This window comes from Prionailurus viverrinus, chromosome D1, assembly GCF_022837055.1.
Source record: "Prionailurus viverrinus isolate Anna chromosome D1, UM_Priviv_1.0, whole genome shotgun sequence".
Lineage (NCBI taxonomy): Eukaryota > Metazoa > Chordata > Mammalia > Carnivora > Felidae > Prionailurus > Prionailurus viverrinus.
The window spans coordinates 48,650,011-48,677,572 of NC_062570.1; the positions used below are offsets into that span (position 1 = coordinate 48,650,011).

Below are 27,562 nucleotides of genomic sequence, written 5' to 3' on the forward strand. Positions count from 1 at the left end.
AAACTAATGAGTAGGGGGAGAGAAGGTAGCACAAGCAAAGTCTTATTGGTAAGAACGACTTTAGCTTATGGGGCACCTGGGTGGCTCAGTCAGTTAAGTGTCTGACTTTGGTTCAGGTCATGATCTCATGGTTTGTGAGTTCAAACCCCACATCGGGCTCCGTGCTGACAGCTCAGAGCCTGGATCCTGCTTCGGATTCCGTGCCTCCCTCTCTCTCTGCTCCTTTCCCACTCCCACTCTGTCTCTTTCTCTCAAAAATAAATAAATGTTGAAAAAATTAAAAAAAAAAAAAAAGAATGACTTTAGCTTGCATGGGGCCACAATGAGGACTGTGACCTAAGTATCATACATGTAAGCCATGTAGCCTTTCCTTGTCTGTTTTTTTCATTAAACATAAGTAAGCTAGTTTACTATTTTTCTTATAAAGCAGCCAAGGACACTCTGTTCCCTATCCGCTTGTTTCAATGCAGTGATTACTTACGACAGCTTGTGGAAGAGAATCACAGGCTTTTTTTTTTTTTTCAGGTGCATCTGCATCTCCTTTCAAGACCAAAAAACATGAGTGACACTCCCACAGGAAACACATGCTTTTTGACAATAGAATTTTCAGGCTGAATTGATGAGATTAATTTCAGAGTACAGAAATATCCATGCTACAGAGTGAACAATTTGAAATAGATACTGTGTAATTCTCATGAGTCATAGTGGGGACTGGGTTTGCTAATACTGGATGCTGGTGAAGTGCTTTTCAAAGTTTAAGAACAGAGTTGTTGGAAGATGGTTCTGAAATTGATAGCCCACAATCATTATCTCATACTACTTTGCCTAGAAATAGGGGAATTTCCATCTCTTAGCCAAATTCTGACTCTAAGGTTTGGGATACAATAGACTTTATGTTGAGTGCCTATCCCCATTGTTAGGAATGAAAAGTGACCGTGCTACCACTGATTGACTGCAAATATAGGGAACAATCTCATGCCTGCAGAGGTAAAAGGAAATTCTGCTAGAAGCAGCATTGAATAATTGTAAATAGAATAATCATAATGCTAGCTAAAATTTGTTGAGATTTTATTATGTGTGGGGAATTGTGTTTAGATAAATAGATGATAGATCAAAAGATAGATAGATGAAAGAAAGAAGGAAAGGAGAAAGAGAAAGAAAGAAAGAAAGAAAGAAAGAAAGAAAGAAAGAAAGAAAGAAAGGAATAGAATATATGCAGTCATCTTTATACTTGCAGCAGCCATATGAGGTAGATACCATTATTTGGCCATAATATCAACTCATGAAATTAAGGCTTCACAACTCGGATGATCATCAAGCTAGCTTTGAATACATCCAAAAATTAATCCGGAATATCACTTATGTACTCTCTTAAGTTCTAGTTCAAGAGTAGAATCTTCTACCTCATGTGGTTCCTTCATAAAAACTCCTAAAGGCAAAATTTTTCACAATGTTAAGGGGCAACTCTAAACATTACAAAGCTTGTTATTTTTCTATTGAGTCACATTTTTTTTTTATTCTGTCCTCTACCCATGGGTCTTGTTCTGGCTTCCTGGAGCCAGGGCTACAGCCTATGACTGCATATGTAAATACTGCCTCTTAAGGTTGTGTAGTGGTAACTGAATAGTGGTCCTAACTTGAGCAACTAAAAATACCTACTGTCCAATCCACATTGCAGCCTTTTGCTATGTGAAGACAGCTATTGATTGGATCTCTATTTCACTTTGATAAATTCTTGCTACTCCCATGGAGATTGTTTCCCCCCTTACTGCTTCCTCCCCTGAGCTGGAATGGCCGGGAGACATCTAAGAGATCAAGAATAATTGATTGAAACCTGGCAGCATGACATTAAGTGTAGATTTTTAGAATTTGGCAATCTATTTATTTCAAAGCCTTTATTTTACAGAGGAAACTGAGGCTCAGTAGGATGACTTATCCTGAGGTATAAATCTTTGGAAGCTCTACTTTAAATAGAATCCAAATGTTTTGACTCAAGTAATTAACACCATAAGGTAGTGTTAAGGGATAGTAACACCCAAGCCCACCTAACAGGCACACTGTTCAGAGATGGACCAACAAGCTGTGATGAATACTTTCAATCTCACCATTAGTCCTTTGGACAAGAGAGCGGCATGTTACAATGAGCTCTGGGAAGATGTAGGTTCTAATCTGTATACTAACATAATTGGTCTTGGAAAATTAGACTCTTTCAGTCACTGTTTTCTTTTCTGTAAAATGATGACAATAATACTGACTCCATTGAGTTGTTCTGTGGATTCAGTGAGAAAACCTATGTCCCTAGCTAAATCAGACATATATTAGATGCCCAATAAATTTTATCAGTGTCTTCCCCTTTTCCTTACCTGCCCTCTCTATCTCTCAGTGGTCTTTCCTCTGCTCTTGCCTGTTTTTTTCTCTTTCTCATTGGTTTCCTATTACCTTTCATCTCATTCCTTCTATATTTCTTTCAGTCTCTTTTCAGCTTCCACATCTTTCCCTAAACTTCCTATTCCCATCTGCTTGTACTCCTTTTGTTCCTAGTTATTACATGGAATTAGAGCCCATTTAGAAACAGGTATGGTACCAAAAAAGTTTCTATGTTTCTGTTCTTGAGTTTATAATATAGTCAACTGAATCTGCTATGTTTCCCTCACTTAAAAAATAAGTTTACAAACTAAACGTGGTTATCTTTTATTTGAAAAATCTTTGTTCTTTCATGTGAGTTAAACACTATTTTTAAATGTGTTTTTCCATATTATGAATTATATTTTTAACAAATAACACTAAAACTTATAGAGAAGGTGGCATAGAGAAAAGTGCAGTAATGGGTCTGCTCCTCGAAGGGTAGAAATCTAGATTCTACATTAGTGGATATATTATAATCATATCAACAATAATAATAGCAAAGACCCACATAGTGCTTCAGTGTGCTAAGTACTCTTCTGGCACATTAACTCATTTAAAGTGTACAACAACTCATTGAAACCCACACTTTTATTACCTCCATTTTTCAGAGAATTAAATCAAAGAACTGAGAGATTGAGTAACTTGCACAATATTGCATGACTAGGAAATGTTGGAGCCAGAATTTGAACCCAGGAAGTCTGGCTCCAATGTCCATGGCTTTACATTCTAAGTTATTCTCAGGGGAAAGGGGAGACACTTAAAGATACACTGTAGGAGGTAACGTTCTGAAAATGCCACTCCTCAGCATTCCACACCGTAATCCATAGAGCCTGTGACTATCATATCACTCCTGTCATTATGTTATGTTATATGGCACAGTTGACCTTAATATAGGGAGACTATTCAAGTGAGCCTGATCTAATCATGAGTTTTAAAAGTGGAGAACTTTCTCTGACCATTGGCAAAAGTCAGAGATTCAAAATGGGTGAAGTACTTGAGACTGTTGCCGGTTGGAAGACAGAGGGAGGAGGCCATGTGAGAAAGAATGTGAGTGGCCTCTAGAAGCAGAGGGTCTTCAAGTGGACAGCCAACAAGGAAGCAGGGACTTCTGTCCCACACTTGCAAGGAACGGAGTCCTACAATGACCATGTGAGCTTGGAAAAAGTCCCTAAGCCCCCAGATGACACTGCTGGTGGGCTGATATCTGGATTTCAGCCTGTGAGAACCTGAGCATTCCAGCCACACTGCACCAGACTTTTGATCTATGAGAAGAGTGAGCTGATAAATGCATGTTGTTTTATGCTGTTAAATTTTTGGTAATCATCTAAGGAGCAATGTAACACTAACATACACATCATTCTAGGAATTCTAGGTTCATGGTTACAAAATCTTCCTGCATGAGCTCAGTCACACTCAATATGAAGTGAGTGTGCAGGCTTGAGACACAGATGAAATAAGAGGTGATTCTCTGCCTTGTGAGATTAGACTCCAAATTGAGCTCAGGTCTCAGGGGTTACCCCAGAAGAGAGATGTAGGAGAAAGTACATACTATTTGGAGTTGGAGGACCTGGGTTTCAAGTTCTGCCTTTCTAGCTGTGTGACCGTGGGAATCTTTTTAAGCTCTCTGGGCTCCAGTTCCCTTACTGATAAATTGGAGATAGGAACATAGATCTCAGGAAGCTGTGGTAAGGATTAAATGAAACATTGAATGTGAAGGAATCATGTAAAATTCAAGGTCCTCAACACAGCTCGTTCTGCCGAGCCAGCCATTTAACAGCATCCTGAACTTGAGCCATAAGTCTGTGACATCCAGGAAGGAACACTTTTGGTAGACGTCTAAAATAACTCCCAGTGACCCGCATCCTAGGTAGTCGCTTTCCCTTGAGTGTGGGCAGAATCTGTGAGTATGATGGGATTTCACTTCCATGATAATACTGCTGTATGTGACAGAAGAGATTTCACAAATGTAATTGAGGCCCCTAATCAGTTGACTTTGAAGTAATCAAAAGAGAGATTATATCATGTCTGCCTGACCTCATTATATGAGTACTTTAAAAGCCAAGAGACTGTACTGCCACCTGGACAAAGAAAATTCCATGTTGTAAGAGGATCTTTGGAAGAGGTCATGTGGCAAGTAACTGAGGGCAGCTGATAGGAGTTGAGAGTGGTCCCCGGCCTATAGCTAGCAAAAGGGACGATTTCAGGAATATGGCTGAATTCTGACAATAGATACATGAGCCTGGAAGAGAACCCCATGGTCCTGAAAGGGATGACATCTAGATGACAAAATAAACAAAGCAGACCTTGACACCTTGACTGCAACCTTGGGGGACCCAGAGCCAATGACTTCACTAAGCTGTACTCAGACTCCTGACCCACTGGAGACTGAGATAATAAATGTATGTTGTTTTCAACTTCAAAAGTTGTGGTAATTTATTACACAGCAATAGAAAACTGATAGGAATGCTATGGAATTCTGGACTCTGAAATTCCCTTGTGGCAGGTCTGCAGAGTGGCTTGCCCATGGCAGGCCTCTGCCAGCACGACCCCACTCTGAACTCCAGAAACACTGATCAGGCCTCATAGCTTGCCTCAGGCTCTTCCCATCCCTGGAGGCAAGAGGCAAAAGGCACAATGAGAAACAAGGGATGAATGGATATCAGAAATGGGGAAGAAACCAGCCCCCCAAGGGAAGAGACAGCAGAAATCTGTTTCCTCTGATGGCTGGAGATGTGCCTCTGAGCTGGAGTGAGAGGGAGAGAGTCAGAGCTATGGGGAAAATGGGGAATGAGAGCTAAGAGGCAATGCAAGAGAGCACGTAGTGGTTTAGATTAATTTCTGTGGACAATGATCTTTTCCCCATGCAATTTCTTTTTAAATATAACTTATAGTGTATATGTGTTTATGGATAAGATAGCTGTCATTTGTGGAATATGTATAAAATGCAGAAGAGTAGACAAAAATTAAAACAGCACACTCACTTTTACACAACACAAAGTCAGTTACTGTTAACATGTTTTATACATTTATTTCTGGGGGTTTTTTGTGTTTTTTTTTAATTTTGTTCAGATCATGCTCTATATATTTAGCATTTAACTTCACATAACCTTCTTTCATAAACCTCTCCCTAGATAATTTTTAAAAAACCTTTACAAATATTTTAATTTCTATTTAATAATATATTTACCATGCACATTATTAAGAATTGATTTTCAGTTTCTCAGCATTTTAAACAACTGGAAATCTTTTAGAAGACATTGTTGACCTTGTTTTTTATACTTTCCTTAGGATGTATTTCTAGTAGAATTTCAGGACTAAAAACTTATGAGCATTTTAAAGAATTTTGACACATATTGATAAATTTCTTTCCAGAGAGATTGTACTAAATTTTACTTCTACCAGCAACGTTGAAGAAGGCCTATTTTATGATATGTTGTTGGTATTGTATGCGCTTACACATATATAATTCTGGGCTGTTTGCCAAGGCAAACAATGGTATATTTGCTTGCTTTACTTTGCCTTTATTTGACAGTTAACAGTAAGATTGAACTTTTCAAAAATGTTATTAGTCATTTGTATTTTTTCTTCTAGAAGTAGTGATTCAAATTGGATAACATTACTTATCTTTAAAGTAAGAATATTTTAGAAAGAACATTAAGTTTTCTTCCAGAGAAAAATAAATATATCTCCATGCTTTGGAGAATGATTTTTATTTCTACTTTTGTTTCTGAACCATAAATATGCCCTTTGTGTGGCTTCAAGTCCCTGGATTGCTGCAGACCAATATTGATCTGTCATCCTAGGGAAGAACTATCACATGACAGCCACCGTTTGGCGATGCAGCAATGACATTTTACACAACAGTGCATTTATTAAACCCATCTACAGCACAAAAGCAGCATGTAGTAGCAGGCAGAAAGGATGGCTGCTTGCCAGTTTCCTGACAAGTGACACAATTTAATCTCTCAGCCCTTAGCACAATAATTCCTATTCCCAGACAAGATGAAAAAAAAAAGTTTTCTTTAAATCATTTCTTCATTTGTTCCTTCCATGTCTGTTTTTTGCTAAGGTTGGCTTTGTCTTTATAAAATCCAAGACAACATATGTGCTGATTTCAAGAAAGAATAATATTGATCACATTGAGGTTTGACTATATTGACCAAAGTTCAGAGGTTGAGGATCAGTGTTTCAAGAATACAACTCCTGTGTATAAACTACAGCATTGTCCTTTTGGCTGTCATTTGGTAATTTACTCTCTGATTTTTTTCATTAATTCATATCCATTAATTCAATGGTGATTTTAAAATAAGAAAATGAGAAAGAGAGAGGAAAGGGAAGAAAGGAGCAAAGGGAAGGAAAAAAAGAGAAAAAGAAAAAAAAATGGTGATCACCAGGAGCTGAGGACAACATATAACCCTGTAAGTGGAAAAGACAAAGCTAAACCTAATTTCTGTGCAATTGAAAAACACCAAGCAGAAGAAAGAGAGCAACCTCCAAGCATAATTACACCCAAGACCCACTTTTAGATTAAGGAAATAGAAGACTTCCAGTGAGTAAAACTGCATAAGAGATTGCTAAATTTTTAGAGTACCAGTGAACTTTCAAGATTTTGGATGATTGCAGATTAAGACCTCATGCAAGTCCACCATCAATTCCCACCACCACATAACCCAATTGATTATTGCATGCAATGACTATGACGAAGCTACATTTTTCAAAGACAAAGATTCTCAGTGTCTTCAAAACTATATAAACTCTTCTTTCATTATTGCTTTGGGGGTACAGCAGGACATAAATCCAACTGTTACCCTGAACATCTTCATCAGAATAAAAGCATCATTATTTAGTGCAAATGATACCAGCACCCTCCTTAGAAAGAAATATGGGGGGAAGAAGACCTCAGTGGACTCATTTTTATGGATTATTTCCTTTCATATCTTCCTGTAGGAATAAATAGGTGTGAGATGCAACATCCCTGTGTCCTTTGACTTTATCAATATTATCAGCCCTGAATGTGTTTTGACAACCTGCTTAGACAATAAAAAAAAAATCACCTAGCAAATGGTTCCATGGTGACTGGTAATGACAAGTCCCCAACAATTTAGAACTACACAGGAACATTTCTAAGCAAGAATAATTTTAGCTACATAATTGGTTGAACACCAGGTACCCATATATAGTCTTTCATAGCTGGAACAGCATCTCCAACAATTTTCCTGTTTTGGTCAACTGTTATGTAATCTAATAAGAGAAATCCTTCAATTGGCTAAATGAAATGGTTTTATGGTAAACATACCTCCCCCACTTTTTTTTTAAACAAATTGTGCCAAGTCTTCTAGCTATCCACAAGCAAAAGAATTAAGTTGGACCCCTACCTTATACCACACATAAAAATTAACACTATGTGGATCACAAGAGTAAATATTAATGGGTGACCTTGAATTAGGCAGTGGTTTCTTAATATGATAACAAAGCAACTTAAAAAAAAAAAGATAAGTTGGATTTCATCAATATTAAAAACTTTTGTGCTTCAAAGAACATCATCAAAAAACCCATAGAATGAGAAAAATATTTGTAGTAGTACATTTGATAAGGGATTTGTATCCAGAATATATGAAGAAATTTTATGTCAACAGTAGACAAATAACCTAATTAAAAAATCAGTAAAGAATTTTGTGTTAGTTTCCCATTCCTTTTTTTTTTTTGATGTTTATTTATCTTAGAGAGAGACAGAGCATGAGTGGAGGAGGGGCAGGGAGAGAAGGAGACAGAATCTGAAGCAGGCTTCAGACTCTGAGCTGTCAGCACAGAGCCCGATGTGGGTCTCAAACTCACTGACTGCGAGATCATGACCTGAGCCAAAGTCAGATCCTTAACCCACTGAGCCACCCAGGTGCCCCCTCCTATTTCTGCTCTAACAGAGTATCATAAACTTAGTATCTTAAAATAACGCAAATTTACTATATTACAGTGCTGGAGGTCAGATATCCAAAATCAGACTCACTGAAATAAACTCAAGGTGTTGCAGGGAAGCTCCAGAGGATAACTGAGAGAATCCATTTTCTTGTCTTTTCCCACCTTTTTAAGGTCCATGGCTCTTAACACGTTCCTCCATCTTCCAAGAGCATCAGTCCAGTCTTTGCTTTTGTCATCATATATCTCTTGTCTAACACTACTGCCTCCTTCGTATAAGAACTCTTGTGATCACATTCGATTCAACCAGATAATCCAACATAATCTGCCTGTCTTAAGATCTTTAACTGAATCAAATCTGTAAGTTTCTTTGATCTGTAACAATGCATTCCCAGTTATTAGGTCTTGAACTTTTTTATGGGGAATGGGGAGGGCTTATTCTGCCTACCATAAATTTGAACAGATTATTTCTTTAAAGAAGATATACAAATGGCAAATGAGCACATAAAAAGATGTGAAACATTATTCATTAGGGAACTGCAAATCAGAACTACAGTGAGATACCACTTTACACCCAGTAGAATGGCTATAATCAAAAAAGATAGATAATAACACATGTTAGCCAGGATACAGAGAAATCAGAAACCCCATGCACTGTGGGTAAGAAGGCAAAATGGTACAGCCACTTTGGAAAATAGTCTGTCAGTTCCTCAAAAGTTAACAGTTACCACATGAATGGCAATTCTCCTAAGTATATATCTGAAAAGAATTGAAATTTTTGTCCACACAAAAACCTTTTTTATAATATTCATAAAGTATAAACAACTCAAATATCTAGTACTAAATGATAGAGAAATAAGTTTGGTATACCCATGCAAGGGATATTATTCTGCCATGATAAGGAATAAAGTACTGTTACATACCATATCATAGATGAAACTTGAAAACAGTATTCTGTGTGAAGGAAGCCTGATACCAAAGGCCACATATTGGAACTTTTTATTTCTATGAAGTGTAGAGAATAGAGAAATTGATATAGGTAGAAAGTAGATTAATGATTGCCAGAGGCTGATATGGGATTTTTGGGGCATGATGAAAATGTTTTAAAATTAGATAGTGCTAATAATTGTACAACTATATGATTATACTAAAAATAAGTGAATTGTACACTTTAAAAAGCCCTATTTTAAAATATGGGGATTATATCTCAATAAAGCTTTTACTTAAAATATCCAGTCCTTATTTTCTAGCATAAAATATCTATTATTTACAAATAGGAAGTTTTTTTCTTCTAGTTTTAGCAAGCTCACAACTTCTTCACATTGCTATCAAGATACAGAAATAATTCATTTGAGGTTCCATGATTTAGGAAAGTTCTTTTAGGAAATAATCTCTTCACCAAAGAGAGAGTACCTGTGGTTTGGGCTCCATGCCTGTATGGTCAAAGTAATCTCTAAAATAGGCAAATATCACACCATGTTTCCATTTCCTAACAAAACTAACCGATATTTGACCTTCTGTGCCAGCTGCTAAAACATCAACACTTCCGAAAAATTATGTGACAAATAAAGGTTTTATTTTCAGAAGCCGCAAACAAATCACTAAGTGCTTTAAAATTTAGGAGGATTAATTTAGACTGAGTTTTATAAAGTTCAGTTATCCAAATATACTTTTGGAAGAAAAAACCTTATTGATCCTGACAAAGGAACAATAGGATTGTTAAAACATAGATGTGATGGTTCACATCCCTTAAGACTAGCTCCATGAGGCTCTAAATATTCTGATGTAATTCTAGTCCCTGCTTTGTTTATAGAAAGCAATTTCTGGCACTGTTTGTAGATCTAGACTCAAACTCCCAGTTCAGACTGAGAGTTAACAAGATGCACTGCTCTAGTGAAGGACAGAGACAGACCTGGGGATCTCTGCCACTAACTTGCTGGGAGACCTTGAGAATGGTACATAATCTCCATGATCTCAGCATCTTTCTCCCTTAAACTAGTATAATAGAAGCTCTTTGGGAATTTTCTGTTTCAAAGTCAAATTCTTATCGTTTGACTTTTGTTGACTGAGACATTCAAAATGCTGTTATAATGGTCAGAAAATCAACCCTTTGTTTTGATTAAATCTGTAGATCTGAGAACATGCAATCTTTATTACATTCTGAAAGCAAAGAGCTGGTCACAACTTTAAATGCTGATAAAGTACTTGTTATTATTTATTCCTCATAGTCTCCCAAGAAGGCGTGTTGTCATTCTAATATTCGGAAACTATATTTGATATTGATTTTAGTAAATAGCTATTTGGGATCTAGACCAAAACAAAATAGTTTAGGGTGAGGTGGGCAAGGCACTCCAACTAACCCCTCGTTCCTAGTACAGCAGTAATTTCAAGAATAGTTTTTCTGAACAGTTACAAATTACATTATTTGGAAAGGCCTAATAATGTGGTAAGCTTTTGCAAGCATCAAGTTATTACACATTAGATTAACAATTAGATGCCAAAGTCATTAAGATGTTAGAGCTGCTTAATATTCATTCAGCTCCTATGCAGGAAATATGGTAACAGTCAAATGGAGATGTATGTATCGTCACCCGAGTGAGGTTTATTTCTCCAGCTCTGCGGTCCACGCTGGGCAACATATACTGACAAGATATCCCTCCACGTTCCCACCCCCTCCATCTACCCACCTCTGCACATTTTAGTTTCCCAGAGGAAGCTGGGAAACCAGGTTAGAGTTTAGAATGTAAGACTCAGAGTTCTGCCCTAGGAAATCCACATAGGGCAAGCAGGCCCCAGTTTGAAGCCCCTCACTGGCCTTTTCTCTTCCTGCTACCAGCTCCTGCTATACCAAAAGGAAGGTGGGGATATGTCTGTGACACTACACTTTGCACATCCAAGCTTCATCCACATCTCCTGCAAATAGTCATCCTTCCACCACTTTTCGGTCTAAGGTTGTGCACAAAGCCTATACCATCAGTCCTTAGGAACTTGAACTTGGAAAGCGATTTCTGCAGCCACTCTAATGTGGGCTGGAGTCAAGGAATTCTAGGGTATGTCTCTTGTGGGAGAAGGGGAGTCTATCCTAAGTGGTTGCCTTCCCTAGGCCTTATGAACTCCCCATGAGGTGATCATTAGTGGATGTTAATTTCTTAAAAGTTAGTTGGCAGATACAATAATGGAAACATGTTACTGAATTTTGGGGCCCAGTAAAAATAAAATGAACAGGATATGTATATTGGTAGAGTTCTTGGCTTTTAGGATATCTCATATTAAGTTTTTTAGAAGTGACTGTTGCCACCACCCCATTTTACAGAGAATATGTTTTGCTTTGTCTTAATGATAGCACATTTATTTGCTTTAGATGACTTAGTTATTTTCTTGATAACTAGATTTGAAAAAAGAAAACATGGGAATCTCTAAACCACCTTAAAATCCCACCCTTCTATATGTCTGAAATCTCATGTTACCTATTCAATGTTCAGTTTCCTATTACATCTAACACTATCCCTTACCCATAATAAACACTTGGAACTAATAAGGGCTGCCATTTATTAAGCCTATTCCATGAGCTTATGTAGGCTCAAAGAGATTAAGTTACAAGTGGCCAAGCCAAAATTCTAACAGTCTGTCCTCCAAAATCCATGTTCTTCCTTCCACAGCACATGACTGCAATTATCTGCAGATGAAAAACTGAACATATCGTTAAGAGTTTATGAACACAGAGCCATTCAATATGCTATTAGTTATAGTGTCAAAAGTTAAAAGTGCAAACATACCTAAGTGACACCCAGATTCTTTAGGCTCTTCAGAAAATGGCTGATTGGATTGGATCGGAGGTCTAGTCATTATGCAATTCTTTATAAAAGGAACATGGTAAAGATGAAATAATTTTTATTTTGAAGATAATGTAGTTCTCTGATTTGGAAATCATGCATGCTTACAATAGAAAATTTGGGAAACATAGATATTTATAAAATAAATTAGAATTATTCATAATCCTGTCACCAAAAGGATCAATTTTTTATATTCCTTCATATTCAGTACATACTTTTATATAGTTGAACTTTTTATCCCTCCTTTTTCATTTACTATCATAACATAGGCATTTCCTTGCATGAAAAAATACTTTACAAACATTGTTTTAAATAGGTGCATAGTTTCATGCCATATACATGTAATATTACTTTATTTTTACCCTGTTTTGGATATTTAAATTGTTTATTACATTGTAATGAACATCCTTGTAGAAGGGAGTTAAAAATCTGGCAGATATTAGAAAAAAACAGGTTAACTATTCTTAGGTTCATAGTTATCACACATTTCTGGGTTTGAAATGTTTGAAAACTGGCTTTAGTATTCCTTATTATAGTTTTGTTTTGTTTTGTTTTTTGTTTTAAATCATAGACCAGAAGTTTTCTTTTACATTATAGCTGAGTGAGTTAGGAACAACAGTTTTTACTGGGTAAAACCAAGCTTCTGGAGAGGTATTAACATCCAGCTTCAGTATCACTGTAATACTCTGAGCTAAGACAATTTACAAGTCTACCTCAGGTGACCTTGAATTGATTGGTAAAGACCCAGGATTTGGGCCCAAATCATTTTGAATTATGCAAGTTAGTCTGGTATTTAGAACAAAGACATCAGGGACATAATTTATAATCTATAATACCCTGTTACTATTTAAAATGTTAGTATTATTTCCCTTTATTCCTACCCTCCATTAACTCCTTTAAATATTACGGTGTAATTTAGTAGTAAATTACTAAAGAGAAAGGCAGGACCATTAGGGGGCAAAAAAAAAAAAAAAAGTCAATTCTTCCTTTCAGAAAACAATAAATTAAAGAAGGAATTGTTAGCTGGTTCCTTTGTTTATGTCTTTGCTAAAACATAAATGAACTTTAATATTCATTATCCCAGGTATGTATTATTATAAAATTACATATATTTTCAAGCTTCATTGGAAGGTACCCTAGTGACTAATCTGTTGTGCTAGGTGTGAGAACAGCATAGTTGATTCATGTGCCATAAACTCATGTCCTTGCATTCCCAGTTCTCTGACATTCAGATTGGGCCACCCAACATGCAGATCTGAGTTAGAAAAGAAGGTGGGCAGAGCCATTTTTGTATGAATGTGGGGAATGGGAGGAGGTAGCCTCCAGATTTTCAGTGTAGGGGAGTAAGGGATCTTGAGTGAGCTGCTAACCACTATCATCAACTCCAATGACACCCCCTGAAGTTGGGAAATTGAGTGAAGTGACTAATGTAAGGAGTAAAGCAAATATTTATTACACTGACACTGAGCCTTCCATTTTACTCCCAGGCTTTTGTTATCTGCTTGTCCTTATAAGTATTTACTGAGTATTCTGCTATATATCAGACACTTGGAGCTGGGATAAAGCAGGAAACAAGAAAAGCAGGATCTGTGCTTTCGGTACTCTATCATAGTAAACATAGAGCCAAAATTAAGTGTTATTATAGGGACGTTCATAAGCTTGAAAGGCCGTAGTGGCATATGACTTAACATAGTCTAGGGTATCCAGTGGAAGCCTTGCAGAGATGAGGTATGTAATCCGAGACTTGACAAGTGAGTGCTAGCCAAGATAGAAGGAGTAGAGTCTTCAGGCAGAAAGAACAGGTCCATATCCAAAGGCCTGAAGGGGAACAGGGTAGAGGCCACTGGCACTAGAGCTGGTGAGAGAGGGAAGACAGGCCCAAGATGAAAATAAAGAAGTGCACATGAGAAATCAGGTAGATAGAGCCTTGATGCCTTCGTAATTTGTTCTTATCCTTCTAAAAGCATCATGAAACTTTGAATGTTTTGATGACACAATGGCTGAGCTAAATTGTTAGCTATAACCATTACTCTGATTGCTCTGGAGGTCTGGCTAGGCTGACAAGAGTACATGCAGGGAGAACAGCTTAGGAAGCTATTACAGTAATTCAGGTGATGAATGGTAAGAGTTTGGACTAAGATGCTCACAAAAAGAGCAAAGTAGACAGATTCTGAAATATACTTAAGGAGTAAATTTGATAAAGCTTAATGACTAATTGGAGTTGGATGTGAGAAAAAACTGTATTCCTTCAAAATAAATCAAAAGTGCCTTCTCTGTCTGGGACCCCATATCATGTGCTGTGTGCACAGCATCCTTATTTTCATTAAGTTTACCATCTAGTAGAATTATTGGAATGACTTTGAGGTAGTGAACACGAGAATTGGTAAAGACTAGTGGAGAGGCAAAGTTGGAAGATAGGTTTAATAGTTCCATTTTGAACAGTATTACATTTAAGATGCCTACAGGGAATTCCAGTCGACATATCACATAGACAGTTGAACATACAGATTGGAAACTCTGAGAGATCTGGCTGGGAACATTAACTGTGAATCTTTGAGACCAAGGAATTAAGAGATTGCCTTGAATATGTACAGAATGACAAAATGTAACCACCTAGGAAGTAGCCTGCCACTTCATACTGATTCTTTGTTACCACCTTTCCATTTATAATTGCTCTTTTCCTATTTTACAAAAGAAAGGTCTATGTCTTACCCATCGTCAATCCTACTTTGGCTCTATTTACTATTTAGTACTATTTCACTACTAATTTAACAGTATTATTTTACTGCTAGATGTAAAGAAACAATCTGAAATATTGTTGCTCAGGATGAGGAAATCAATGACTTTAATCAATGAAGTTAATAATTGGGTCATTAATTATGTAAGGTATGTTGTTTCCCATTTTTTCCTCTTAATGAAATTGAAAGGGGATTGTTATCTGACAGATTATTAAAATAGTTTTAATGATAGATTAAGGGATTTGAGGTATTTTACTTGAAAGGAATTCAAAGTTCTCATTCCATTCCCATCTACTTGTTTTTGGAGCAAGCTTTCTCAGCACTTAAATTCTTAGAAATGAAAAATAGGAAAATTGAATCTTGTCTTATTCTACCATTAATTTATATTCATCAATGGAAACATGAGGTAATTTTAAAGTGCTTCATTTACTCCATCAAGAAATGAATCCCAAGTACAACTGCATTTTTATCAGTTTTAGATTTGTACATTGAAATTTCAGAATCTATTTTGGTTATTTTCTTTACTTGTTGTTGTTGTTGTTGTTGTTGTTACTATTTTATTTTAGAGTGAGAACACACAAGAGGCGAGGGAGACAGAGACAATCTCAAGCAGGCTCCATGTTCAATGTGGAGCCCAATGAGGGGCTCGATCCCACGACGCTGGGATTGTGACCTGAGCCCCAATCAGGAATTAGACATTCAAACAACTGAGCCATCCAGGAGCCCCTATATTTAGGTTATTTTTATCAATTGTTTATTATTAATAATTATCATTATAAACTCAGAATTTTTTTAACATGTAGAGGCTTATATCACAAGAAGTTTGAAAAAAACATAGGATTTATATGTGTACATGCATTTTTGTTTTATATAAGTATGTTAGGGTGATCCACATAAGATGTTCTAACATAGAATATAATAGGATAAAATTTGGGGGACGTGAAATGAAAGCATCAGTTCAAGGGGAAAAAAAGAGAGAAAATGTACAACTTCTCCAAAAGTGCATATAAATTTATATTAAATTTGTGATCATGGATCTCAAATTAGTATATATTTATAATCCACTATATAAATTTGAAGTAATGATGTCACAGTTGAAAATAAAAGTTTACAATTCAAAATAGGCCAGAAATTAAATCATTTGCTATTATTTAAACTTATGATGAAAAAATTAGATATCAACTTAAAGCATGCAAAACAGAGCATAATTATGTTTTTGCTTTTGTTTTCCATGTATACAGATCTATAGATTGGAAGAAAACTAAAATGAGGATGTAAAAAGGGGTGATCAGAGTGGCAGGGAAATAAGCAGGAAGGTCACAGAAAACAGGAGAAGAATATTTCAAGGAAGGAGTAAGCAACTGGCTTCAACACTGGTGTAAGATCAACTAAAATCAGGACTAAAGAGATTGTATTACATTTGGCTAAAAACAGATGACTTGTGAATTTAGTAGGAATATTTTCTGTTTTTCTTGGTAAGGGCATTGCAAGGAGACTAGATTTGAATAAAGAAAGAATGGGGATAAAGAAAGAATGGGAAGGAAGAAATAGAGAATATATGTAAACAGATCATTTAATAAATTTGGTTTGTAAAGAGGAAAGAGGAGAGTAGCCAAGTTAAGATATCAAGTTAATGAAAACATTTTCAAAAGATAGGAGATACCAGAACATTTTGAATGTTCAGAGAATGGGTTAGATATAGAGATAGGGTTTTTAAGGATACAGGATATAAAGAGATTAAATGATCAGGTGAGATCTTTAAAAAAAACAAGTGAATTGATGGACCTTTGGTATCAGAAAGGAACTTTCTCCACTGTAATAGGAAGAGACAGAAGAACATGGCCTTGCATGTAGTAAAGCAGGTAAATTCGGAATCATAAATTGAGGAACTTTTCATCAGATAGTTTCTTTTTCTCTCTTGGAAGTATCAAACAAACTTAGGTGCTGGAAGTGACAGAAGAGAAAAAAAAAAAAGTTCAGGGATGATCATTACACAACAAGGGATAGCAAGCTGACCAGGGTGTTTGGAAATCATGAAGGTATAGTGATTCATGTCATTCATTGATTTTCTTCAGCACTTCCGTGTTCAGCTGCTCTGGAAGAGGCAATGAGGGAGATGGAGGGTTAGGTTCAATCACGATTGGAGTTTTGCCAAACAGTTGTAACAGAAGGACCAAGTGACAGCAGCATAAACAGGAGTGATAAATAGCAAGGAAATAAGACCAGCAGCCATAAGATGAATGTATAATTTTTATTTCCATATTTTATCTACTGTGTGAATTTGAGTAAGGTTACTTAACTTGCGTAAGCCTTAGCTTTTCCACTTGAAATATTTGCATGGCATATTTCCAGGCTTTAAGAATAAAAACAGGTAATATTGTTGAAGTGCTTTATAAACACTGTTTCTGGAGGTTACTACATCTGTTGTCATAGGAGTCCCAGAAAATGTGTAGTTTTGCTTTTAGGTCTCTTTCTGGTCTCCTTCATCTTCTGGAAGCTCCTCTTCTCTGCTGCCCTGGTGGCTATGGTCTCCTTCAATAAATTCTTCCATGAAATTACCCCTCATAGAGTCCCCTAGTCTTCCTTTGCTCTAAGTCCCATTTTCTGCCTGGAGAGTCATGCATAATGATAGATAGCAGTTGGTTTACTTTTATTTTAAAAGAGAAAATTATGAATTCAAATGAAACCCACTTACTGAAAGAGAGAATATATCTGCCAGCAAAGGTACCCTACTCGGTGCCCTTAGCCCTTCTGGTTGCCATCCCAAGCCTCTGAGTTTGACCTTCATAGTTGAGAACAAGTATAAGGACTAAGCATACCATTTGCAAACATACCAATTCAACCATTAAATCAGGGAGTGCTATTTCTGGTTTATGGGATCACAGAATAATACCAGTCTCAAAATGTGTCATTAGTTATCATCACAAAATTAATTTGAATTTACTTTATGAAATATGATTTATCCTAGGAAGAGATGAGGGGTATGGGTATTATGAAATCATATAAACAATAACAGCTGATTATTGCAACTTAGAAAAGGTCAAAAACAGCATCACTAATCATCTACCCTCAAAAATTACTACCTCTGAGCAATTTAGCATTATGTGCTATATAGAAAATTGCTCATAGCCTTTGCCAGTACTAAATAATTCTGATAATTATGGGTTTGAATTTAAGAAGGTCTTTGAGCTAGAGTTCAAATCTGGATAGCAAGATTATACATATTTTATTGTTGACAAACCCAATCCAAGTTAGGTAGAACTACTGTTTATTCATTCATCCCTTCATTAATTTATTTGTTATTCAACTATTTTTTGAGTGACTGCTAGGGCTTGGCACTGTCCTAAGCATTAAGAATAAAATGGTCAACAAGACAAGGTTCCTGTTCTAAGGAACTTATATTTTTGTCTGTTGGGCAGAAAATAAATAAATATACAAAATATCACAAGTAATAAGTGCTATGAAAAGACTAAAGCAGAGTGATGTAGAATGAGTACTACGTGGCTACTTTACATTGGGTGCTCAATGAAGTCTTCTCTAAGAAGATGGCACTTAAGGTAAGATCTTAATGACAAAAAGGAGCTATCCAAGCAACTATGAGGCAAGACTTTCAAAGTTGAAGGAACACTAAGATCAAGTGTCCCAAGGCAGAGTTAAGCTAAGCACATACTAAAAAAAAAAAAATTATATATATATATAAAATAATTGTGGCTAGAGTGAAGGGGACAAGGTGGAGGGAGGGAAAAGAGAGCACAGGAAGAAATGGGAGCCAGGTAAGGCATGTAAGACAGGCAAGGGGTTTGGATTTTATTTTACAGGATATAGGAAGAGGTTGGAGGGCTTAAGCAAGGGGTGAGTGATGGCATCTGATCTAAATTTAAAAGTCAGCTACTCTGGCTTCTATGTAGAGAACATATTCTAAAGAACAGGAGTAGAACCAGTGAGCTAATATGTCCAGGTAGAAATGGTGGTGACTTGGACTGGGTAGTAGTAGTGGAAATGTAGAGAAAAGGGTAAGTTGGGATCTATTTTGGAGTTAGATTGATTCTACTGACGGATTGGAGTTAGAGGTGAGGAGAGAAAAGGAACAAGGAAAACTGAGTGGATAGTGGAGGCTTATTGTGTGAGGGGCAATGCCAGCCACTGGTGATAAAAAAGAGAACAGTAGAGACAAGAGTTCTTCATTCCTAGAGCTTGTGTTCTAGTGGGGAGAAATCTAATAGATAAGAAAACAAATGAATTAAGTTAGACACGTATCTTACTTGTTATTGAACTGCACAAATGCTGAAAATTGTTTCTTTTTAAAAATGAATGAATTTACTCACTGTGAGATTTAATATTTACAGTTTTAAGAATCTTTAAAGATCCTGACAATTTCCTCTTAAATATTTTATGCATCTTATAAACTGCCAAAATCACTTACCATCAGATAATGTATATTTGCTCTGTGTAAGTAGTAGTATATAGAACATCAACTTGTTCATAAGTTACTGCACACACCCCATGGGGGAACATCAAGGCACAGCTTTTATGTTCATGGTAAGTGAAGAGCAGTTCAAAACAAGGGGCAAGACTGCAAGCAGTTTGCCACATAATGTACTTGAATTCTTGCTTAGGGTTCAATTCTCCTCATTCCATCAATTAAGCTCCAAGAATTATAATAATCATAAGAATAGCGGGGCACCTGGGTGGCACAGTAGGTAAAGCATCTGACTTCTGCTCAGGTCATGATCTCATGGTGGGTGAGTTCGAGCCCCATGTCCAGTTCTGTGCTGACAGCTAAGAGCCTGGAGCCTGCTTCAGATTCTGTGTCTCCCTCTCTCTCTCTGTGCCTCCCCTGCTCATTCTCTCTCTCTCTCTCTCTCTCTCTCTCTCTCTCTCTCTCTGTCTCTCTCTCTCTCAAAATAATAAATAAACATTAAAAATATTTTTTAAAAAGAATAGTAAACAAAAACTTGAAATTAAAATTTCAACCCTAAAGTTTAGAAGACATGCTTAAGCTAGAACTAGTCTTGTATTTAAGAGATACAGGCTGTTGTGCTTGTGATGTGATTTAGGGTTTCCTTGTCAGTCTCCTTCTCTCCACGCCCATGTCACGGGCCATCCATACCTTTCTCATTCACCACTGTGTCCTTAGTGCCTGCACAATACCTGGCCCTATGTAGCAGATGCTCAGTAAGTGTTGAATGAACGTGCATGTTTGTGCATATTATATTACATCTCTCAACTAATATTTGAGATCTTATCATTGATTACTGGCTTTTTAAAATTTTTTTGGATCTTGCCCTCTTGCCAGAGTTCTTTTTTTAATGCAAATATGCTTGTGAATGATAGCTTGTTTCTTACAGTGATTATATTTCAGTTGATTATATTTATAGAGGAGAAACAAGAGGACATAAGACACAGCATTCTCATAGGACAAGGTCACTGGAAAGGATGAGGAAAAGTATGGATACTGGCAGCAAAGATGTCATTGACTAACTTCCCCGATTTTAAAATTCATTCATTTATTTATCAAACATATATTCACTGCCAGCTCTGTGCCAGGCACAATACTAGATACTAAAGTTATAAAAATGAATTTAAGATAGAATTACTCTCCTCAAGTGACTCATGATTTATAGTTAGAGATAAAAGTTTAAATAAAACACTTCCTCCTTTTCCTTACCTCCCTCATCCAACCCATCAGCATGCTTAGTAGGTTTGAAATAGCCCTCTCATCTCTTCTCTTAGCTCTATCCTGATTGCCTCTGCTACTGGTTTAATCCAGGCCACCATAACTTTACCAGGATTATACAATAGCCTCTTAAAACAATCCTTGCTTTATTCTACCCCAACTCCACCTCCAAAATATAATCAAGTCTCCATAATCTCCACACTGTCCCTGGAGAGATTGTTCTAGAACACTATTCTAGCTAAGCACTACAACAGCTTTCATTGCCTTTAGGTTCAAGTCCAGTTCCTTAGCATGCTTTATGAGGCCTTCAAGACTCCATCTGTGCTCCTCAACTCACTAGCCACTAAGCTATTCCAGGAACACATCTCTCTCTATTCACCTGGCTAACTTCTATTTGGCCTTCAGGTCTCACCTACCTCAGTTGCTCCAAGAAGTTTTCCTTGGCCTCCCTACACCAGATAATGTTCTCTCATTATGTGCCCCTCCAGCATCCTCTGTTGCTGTTACCATAGCACTTAACATACTGAAATTTAATAGCTTGTTTTTCTATATTCCCTCTTAAACCATAAAGCTGCTTCAGAATTGGCATTAGTCTCAGAATGGGTAAGGTTTTCAGACAAATGTAAAGTCTGAAGGTGCCTATTCAGGCAGATGGACAGTCCTGAACTATGAACTTGCATGATGTTTGAAGAAACTATTAATGATACAACAGACAGTGCTGAATAGGTGAATAGAAACCAGACTGTAGAAAGACATGTTTATTATGTGAAGGTCTTTGGGCTTTATCCAAAAAGGCAGGTGGACTCAATTTATGTTTCACAGAGTTCCAGGAGTAGTACTACCCCTGGCCCACAGGAAGCCTTTATGTAAATTAGGAAAAAAAATACCCACTTTAGCAGACCCAGACCAGCACCAGGGCACTCACTTGACTTGAACAAAGGGCTTCCCCTGGATTTCTCTCAGTACTAACTAGCTCAGTCATATACAGTACCCTGACTCTGGATTCCTCAGAGACCTCTGAGAGGTAACAAATGACGGCCTTTCATCAAGCTGCACTTGATACCTATCCCTCCCCAATGCAGAAGTTACAGAAACTGCTTTTGTTACATACAAAAAACTTAAGTATACATTATATGGCTACTTAGTAAGATTTCATTTGAAGAAAAGGCCTCTTTGCTTTGATTTTCAAAATATTTGAAAATCTGTGGGGAATGGAGGGCAATTAAAGACTAATAAATAGAATAAAGCAATCAGGTGTGTTTTCAGTAACACCATTCTGTCAATAAACTGGAAGATGGATTATGGGAGCAAATCTGGAAAGAAGACTAGTTGATTTTTTCCCCCAGAATCTGGTGATTAACAATAAGGGCCAGATCTTAGATAGGATAACTGAAGATAAAGAGAAAACCTTAAACAAACAAACAAAAAGTGACATATTGGATGTGTGGTTAAGACAGCAGAACTTCCCACTTTTGGTGATGGCATAATTTACCTTGATAGAGAATAAAAATGACATACAGAGTCGTTTGTTGGGAAAAGATGAGGATAATTTGTCATTCCTCTCCATTTGGAGATGAACTCCAGACTTCCAAGTAGAGATAGATGCCAGGATGAGCTGACCTTGAACCTAGATTTATAGAACCCAAGCCAAAAGAGAATTGTAGCATCACTGAACCCAATTTAAACGAGAGTGGGGGTGGGGGGGTGGGAAATGACTTACTTAACTGGAAAGCGGCAGAACCACAATTAGAATTCACATCTGATTTATAACTCAATATTCTTCCCAAAATACCATGTTTTTTGTAGTTCTCAACTTTTCACTGAAATTATCATCAATATCATTAAACCCCATCTAATTAGAATGAGATGTATAATTATGAAGTTCATATAAGTTGATTCATATCAACTTCTGGGATTGGAACAGGTTTGAGTAGAGGAAAACAGGAAATCAAATCTAACGTTTAAAAATATATTTCCTCATGTGTATACTTGCTTTAGGTTCTGTGGGGGGGTACCAAGTCAATCTGTAGCTCTTTAATGAGAATCTATCATGTATTTACACTTTCAGCAATATGTGCAATGAGGATTTGAGTGATTAGGAAACATTTTATGAAGCTATGGATTATGAGCTTGTCCTTGAATGAGTTTGGTCTTGATTAGGTCTTTGCGAGGAAGAAAGTATCATGAAATAAAATGCAGAAGCAAGGAATGAGCTCCGTATGTTCTCAGAGCAATACCCATAAGAATTAGCTAGAATGGGATTGAAGAGGGGTCAGAGTTAGAATTCTTTCAATGATGTTCATTTGTTTGTAAGTGATAACTGTGTGCCAGATATTAGTAATGCAAAGATAAATGGTTTTTATTTTACATGGGTTAAGTAACTTTGATTGATTGAATTTTGAATTTTAAGTAACTTTGATTTGTTGAATTTTGAGGGAGAAGAAATGATGATAGAGATGCTTTAAAAAGTTGAAGCTGGGCTTGTGTGTTAGGATGAAGTGGAAGGGGATTACTTAACCTGGCAATTGGGAAAAACAGCTGGGAAGCTACTGTAGTGATCCAGATGGGAGGTACCAGGACCTCATTTCATGAAAATTGACATGCACTTTTGTCTGCAGACAGATTATTGGTCTGAGTGGTCTCCAGTCCTACGATCTTTTCCTTTTGAAATTCCCATTTCATGCCTCTTTTCCATGTTTGCTCACTAAGTTACCTGGCTCAAGATTTGTTGTGGCCTCTCTGGTTTTCTGGGAAAGTGCCGAAAAAGACCAATCACTGATGTTGAAATAGCCAATTTCTTCTCCCATTGTGTAAAGCTCTGCTCTTTCCCAGATGACAGCTGCAGAGAATCCTCCAAACATTTTATGTAAGGGAAATGAAGTGGCAAATAGAGAAAAACAGTACATTCACTGTAGGGGATGGCTTCTATGCATCATAAACCTGAGTTACTCTCACCCAGAATTAGAGACAAGAACAGAAAACCTATTTTTAAAATGTAGAATGAAGTGGCTATCACTTGGTCTTTGCTGAAGGAAAAGAGTCAGGGAAAGACCAATAGATATAAAATGAGGGCTGGAAAATGGCTTACATATTGCACAGACACACAGTGTGGCAGCTGAGGTCTCCTGGCCCAAATTCCCTCAGAGACTTCATTCCAGAGAACGAAAAGCTGCAACACTGAGGGGATTGGGTCCAGATTCAGCTCAGGACTTTTACTGCATTCAATTTGGTCTATATAAAATTGAATGTTCCTGTTCATTTTAGAATGAACTGCATATAAGCCAAGTGAGTAAGCCCTCAAAACCTAGTACAGTGGTATTCAGAGTATGGTCCCAGGCCAGCATGGCCAGCATCACCTAGAACTTTGTTAGAAACCCAAATCCTCTCTCCTACCTCAGACCTATTGAATCCCAGACTCAGGGTGGAGCCCAGAAATCTGTGGTTTAACAAGCTCTCCACATAACTAATGCATAACAAAGTTTAAGAACAATTGATCTAGATTTTGATTTTACTTGGCTTTTCTGCTTGCCAGTATGATCCTTGACCCCACTTATGGCCAGTCAATAGTTGGGATTCATCCTTAAACCAATCCCAAAATTATTTTTAACAAACCAGAGAAATGTGGACAATAGAGTGAATGACCTTTGAGATTATTTAGACATGACTTACTGTTACTATCAACCTGTTTGAGTTTCAATCTATGTTGTAAAATATATAAGCATATATATAAGCATATTTCAGTGCTGTTATAAATACTGTATTTTTATAAATACAGTATACCCAGTTAAATTTGAATATCAGACAAATACTAGTAACTTTTAGTAAGTCTCAAACATGGTATAGAACATACTTACACTAAAAAAAAGTGTTTGTTTTTCTGAATAATATTATTGTTTTATCTCAAAGCCAAATTTAACGAGATCTTTTATACTCTTTATTTGCTAAATCTGCTAACCCTATTAATATGTTGCACTGGCAACTTGTGGAGGGACACTGGACCAGCCAAGTGAGCCAGGGATGACTTCCCAGAATATAAGATGAACTTGAGTTAAGTATTGAAAAGAAAATAGGCGGGCACCTGGGGGACTCAGTTGGTTAAATGTCTGTCTCTTGGTTTTGGCTCAGGTCATGATTTCACAAGTTGGTCGTGAGATTGAGCCCTGTCTCAAGCCTTTTTAAGATTCGCTCTCCCTCTCTGTCTGCCCCTCCCCCACTTTCTCTCCCTCTCTCTCTCTTTCCCTCTCTCTCTGCCCCTCCCCCACTTTCCCTCTCTCTCTTTCTCTTTACCACCCCCTCTCAAAAAAGAAAAAATAATAAAATAATAAAAACAAAAAGAAAATAGGGAACAGCTAAAAGAGATAATGCATGTTAAGCGCTGGTCACAAAGTCCGTCTGTATTAGAAATTTTTGTTGGCAGGTAGTGCACATCCACCTGAACTAACTTAATTCAAAAGAGGAATGAATTTGGAAGACACATGAAGCATCTTCTCAGATTCCAGGATGAATTGGACAACAAAGCCCTGGGAAGGACATCCATGGACAGAAGCATCGTGGGGGAGCCCAGGAGGAACCCTCCAACTGTCTGAAGCCCTTGCTCCTGTCAATACATCTGCTTTATTCTCCATCTTCTTTTGCCATTTCAGTCAACATGGGAGAAAATGCTGCCCAATGTTAAACTCTCAGGCTACTATTGTTTTCTATTCAGATAAAATCTGAATCTCATGGTTTCAATTCCAAATTCCCCAAAAGAGGAACTGGCCAAACCTGACAAGTGATCCATGATCCAAGCTACATTAACTTAACACTTTTGCAACCATGTGGATATTTGTTGGAGAAAAACTACCAATAGATATTACCACATTGGCACATAGCTGATGCTTCTGAAACACCAATCCTTTTCCTTTCCTGGAAAACTATTAAAATAAGCTGATTTTTATTTCTTTATTCTGTTATAATGGACTAATAGCACCTAATGAGGTCAATATAATAGGTGAATTTTTTTAACATTTATTTATTTTTGAGAGAGAGAGAGCATGAGAGAAGGGCTGGAGAGAGGGAGGAGGGAAAGAGAGAGAGGGAGAGAAAGAGAGAAAGAGAGAAAGAGAGAGAGAGAGAGAGAGAGAGAGAGAGAGAAAGAGAATCTGAAGCAGGCTCCAGGCTTTCAGCACAGAGCCCAACATGGGGCTCAAACCCACAAACCGTGAGATCATGACCTGTGCCAAAATCAAGAGTCAGTTGATTAACCAACTGAACCACCCAGGCACCCCAATAGTTGAATTTTTAAGGTGAGAAATTTCATTAATTTTAGTTGATGGTGGATTTTTAGGATTTTCAGCAAGCACTCATGTGTACTTCATAAAAGGGTGCAGGAGGAGAGCAGACAGATACAACTAAGTAAATTCAGGAAAGGTCATAATGATTTGAAGCCATTCAGATCAGCCTAGGTGTGTGTGTGTGTGTGTGTGTGTGTGTGTGTGTGTGTGTGTGTGGTATTTATTTTTCTTTTTGCTGGCATAAAGTTCCTGTCTTTTTTAAAGTAAAGTTTTGAGTATTATTTTGTTCTTAACCTACCTTTAATGATTCTAGGAATAAAAGAAAAATAAGACCTTTTTGTTGCCTTAACCTTCAGAGCTTTTCTGGTTTCCTTATAGTTTACATGAAATCTGTGGAGTTATCCCTTTTAAACAGATTCTGAGTTTAAGTGATCAATTGTCCTCTTTAGGTGCATATAATATAGTTCCCTAGCTAGGGTTCTCCATTTGATAGTGTTTTATTATATTTCCTTCAACACATTAAACATTGATCAGGTTCCTTCATGGTGTGGCCCTTTGGTCTGTAATTAATTTATCTATAAGACCAAAAAAGGTAATAGTAAGTAGAGACAATAAAGAATAAGCCAATTCAGTAATACCCCTTAAAAACCAATAGCTGGGGAACCCGGGTGGCTCAGCTGGTTAAGCTTACAACTCAATTTTGACTCAGGTCATGATCTCACATTTCCTGAGTTCAAGCCCCAAGTCAGGCTCCTCAATGACAGTGCAGAACCTTCTTGGGATTCTTTCTCTCTCTCCCTCTCTCTCTCTCTCTCTCTCTCTCTCTCTCTTTCTCTTTCTCTTTCTCTCTCCCTGTCCCCCACCCCACCACCCCCACTCATGTGTGTGCATGCTCTCTCTCCCTCAAAATAAACTTAAAAAAAAAATAGCTGCTGCAAAGTTAAGTTTCAGACTCTGTGACTGAAAACATACTTTTGAATCAAGTCTTGCGAGGGTCTGTGTATGACTGGGTATCATTAGATGTGCGGAGTGGGGCAAGGACAGAGAGGCACAAGGTGGTGGGAAATCTGCCAAGTGCTGATCTTTAGAAGCTTTCACCACAGTTTCCATAAAGATATAGGTTGTATCAAAACAAGTATTTTCTTGGGGGCAGCTGAGGAGTAAAATTAAAGGGGAATTACATTAAATTTCATAAAATAAGACTTACTGAAAACTGTTAGTTTCACATTTTTCATCCCCCCAAACCCCATTCATCTTATTTCTTCCTCCCTTTCTCATAAAAATTTTCAAAAACATTTTCAGTATCTTGACTGTAGTTCTGTCCCTTCCTCTACCTTTTGTAGCTTCTTTCCTCCACTATAATCACTTCTTACGTTTCTTAGGCAAATCGCTTATCCCTTTTTCACGAGTATAATACCGTACTGTTTGTCAGGCGCTGTACAATTCACAGTACTATTCATCTAAATCCATGCAGCAATCTTATTATCCCTATTTCCAGATGAAGAAATTGAGCCTTTGAGATGTCATGTGACTTGCCCAAAGCCACATAGCTCCTAAGTTCTAGAGCTGGGACATGACCCAGGTGGATCAGAGTGTGGCAAGGCCCCCAAGCCCATTGCTCATAGATTCTCTGCTGTGATATATGTCCATTATAGAACTTGGGAAGAAACACAAAAGTAGAAATATGCTTTTTAAAACATCAGTAATCTCAGTGCACCTGGG

The 27,562-nt window shown here is 37.2% G+C and overlaps 1 protein-coding gene across 10 annotated transcripts in view; it reads left to right on the forward strand.

Moving 5' to 3' along the window:
• The window catches only part of DLG2 (discs large MAGUK scaffold protein 2), a 2,044,734-nt gene that overhangs the window by 1,456,500 nt on the left and 560,672 nt on the right, over positions 1-27,562 (forward strand). The window lies entirely within an intron of this gene.